Below are 2,883 nucleotides of genomic sequence, written 5' to 3'. Positions count from 1 at the left end.
GCATCTTTCTCTTCTCGAGTCCTCACAACATACGCCGAGCTGGAGCTCTAGCTTCAGATTGTTGTGTAGCACTCTCACTAGTTCTTCTAGTACCACCTCTAGCAAACGAACTACTTGGCCCGATCCCCGCCTCTGGAAGCAAATTCAGATCTTTGCACTCATGTCGGTGTTGTTCCGATATCTTTGGGCAATCTTTAATAAAGTGATCGGTAGCTCCACAACGGAAACAACCTCTAGTCAATTTTCTACACTCCTCTTTGTGTCGGTTTCCACAATGCTCACATATTGGAATTTCAGATTCGAATCGGACTTGGATATCGCTAGTAGACACATGAGTCTGTTTTTCCGACCTCGATCACTCCTTTTCGATCGAGAACTAAATCTCCAATTACCTCGTGATTCCTTTGACCGCTTAGGTCTGCGGACTTGAACTAACCATTCGGGACGTTTTTGGTCGAATGAGCAACTTGGACTTTTTATCCCTTCCAAGAATTTGTTCAATCATCTTAGCTCTTTCCATTAAATCCGCAAACTCGGTGATTCTAAGAGGCATCAATCGTAGTCTAAATTCATCACGTAATCCTCTTAAAATCTTTTACATCGGTCGGCTTCAATCGGTACAAACTCGATGGCATATCTGCTCAATCTCGTAAATTCTCGTTCATAATCCACTATAAGCATCTCACCTTGTTTCAGTGTTAAGAACTCTTGTCTTTTGTCTTCTATGTACATTTCTCCCAAATACTTATTTTGAAACTCTTTTGAAAGAAGTCCCAACTTATCTGTTCCTCAAGTACATTTCGAATCACCGATTCCCACCATACTAAAGCTTCCTCTTGCAGTAATGAGACAACACACACTAAGCTTTCTTGTGGTGTACATTCAAGTTGCTTCAGAACTCTCTTTGTAGTCTTTAACCAATTTTCAGCAGTAGTCGAATCAATTCCCTTGGCACCCAAAAATTCTGTAGCTCCATATTTTCTCAATTCTTTAATTGGAGCTCTTCGGGTAGTAGGGATAGAGGACGTAGCAAGCATAGTTCCTACCGCTTTTGAAGGGCATCGGCGATTATTCTAAAGACTTCAGTATTGTCACTTCCAACATTCGGTTGATTTCCTACTGGATTCACACTTGGAGTTGCAGACTCCGATTCATTCACATTATACGGTTCATCATCTTCACTATACATCTCTTGATCAGTATCCTCAATGCTTTTATCAGACATTCTTAATGCTATAAAACAAAAATATTCAACAAACATATCAGCATCCAATCCCAACTCAAATTTGACTCAGTAATGGCATGTACCTCTAGATTCCCATTGACATTCGATTTAGTCCTAGAACCGACTAAACCTAAATAGCTCTGATACCAATCAATATTGTAACGTCCCCCCCTACCCGAGACCGTTGCCGGAGTCAAGTAGGAGACATTACAAAACTTATCTTAGCACTTAAACAGTTTTCGTAGTAAACTATCCATCTGCGTCACAGTCGCTAAAAAAATCATATCTCGAGTTGCGAAACTCGAAATCAAATTCCGTAAATTTTCCCTGAAACTAGACTCATATATCTACTTACTAAATTTTTTCTAGAATTTTTGGTCAGCCCAATTAGTACAGTTTATTATAAGAAGTCTCCCCTGTTTCAGGGTTCAGCTACTCTGACCCTTGTGCACTTCGAATCAAATTTCTTCCTGTACAGAAATCCAATGACTATGCCATTTGTTTCAATTAAAAATAGACTCAATAATGAATCCATACATATAAAGTTTGAGTCCTAATTCTTAATACACAATTTATGGTGAATTTCTAAAGTCAGAACAGGGAATCCAGAAATTGTTCTAACCCTGTTTCACCAAAACGTAAATATCTCATAAAATACAACTCTTTTACCAATTTTGTTTCTTCCATATAAAAATAGATTCATTAAGCTTCAATTACATATTTTATTCATCATCTAATTCACTTTATACTATTTTTGGTATATTTTCAAAGTTGGACTACTGTTACTGTCCAAATCTGTTTTAGTATAAAATGTTGATAACTAAGTTTATAACATCTTCATTTCTTCTTTCTACAACATTTACCAACAATTCCTCTTATTACTCTTCACTAACATATCAAAACATACCATTCTTAAGGTTTTGGTAACATTTACAAAACATACCAAAATATCATTTAACAACTTAGATACTTTCAATATAACCAAAAGACATCCTAGGTACAATGCCATTTTCCAAAAAGATAGAAACTTCACCAATTTGAGTTTGGGGATCGGCTTGTATGCTGAGTCCTTATACTTTCGTACCTAGCCTGCGCACGGAAACAAACCGTCGCTGAGAATACTCTCATGGTATTTCCATAAACAATAGCTTAATCAACTTTAAAACATGGTAATTCAAACACATTATTGCTATTATTCAATATCAATCAAGACTTTAATAACCTTTACTTTATTTACCCTTATTAACATAACTCGGACACTAACGGATACACGGATCCAACCCACACTCCGGGATAAGCACATAGTGCTTCATCGGAACAAATCCGGAACTTTAACATTATAGTACACAAAGTACTTCATCGGAACAAATCCGAACTTTAACGATGAGTCGACACATAGTGTCTCATCGACTCAATGTCGAATATCCCAATACTTCCAATTCCTATGACATGTCAACTATATCCGACTAGCCCGATAATCGTTAATAGGGTATTCAAAATCACATTCAGTTCAATATGGTAAAAATACTTACCTCATTCACATTTTCATACAATATAAATATCAAATATAGCAATAACGATTAAGCTCGGTTTATAGAAATACAAACCACTATTTATCGAATTTAATCGATATCTTCGTTCACTTTCTCTTTTCCTTC

The 2,883-nt window shown here is 36.6% G+C and overlaps 1 long non-coding RNA gene across 1 annotated transcript; it reads right to left on the bottom strand.

The window, feature by feature from the left end:
- Positions 1 to 2,065: 2,065 nt before the first annotated feature.
- LOC128295186 (uncharacterized) lies at positions 2,066 to 2,883 on the bottom strand. Its single transcript, XR_008285522.1, has 2 exons — positions 2,833 to 2,883; positions 2,066 to 2,314 (listed from the first exon to the last, which is right to left on the bottom strand). It is a non-coding gene; the product is annotated as an uncharacterized LOC128295186 (long non-coding RNA).

Source organism: Gossypium arboreum, chromosome 7 (assembly GCF_025698485.1).
Source record: "Gossypium arboreum isolate Shixiya-1 chromosome 7, ASM2569848v2, whole genome shotgun sequence".
Lineage (NCBI taxonomy): Eukaryota > Viridiplantae > Streptophyta > Magnoliopsida > Malvales > Malvaceae > Gossypium > Gossypium arboreum.
Note: the sequence above shows the minus strand (reverse complement) of the source record. Positions and strands in the feature narration are given on the sequence as shown.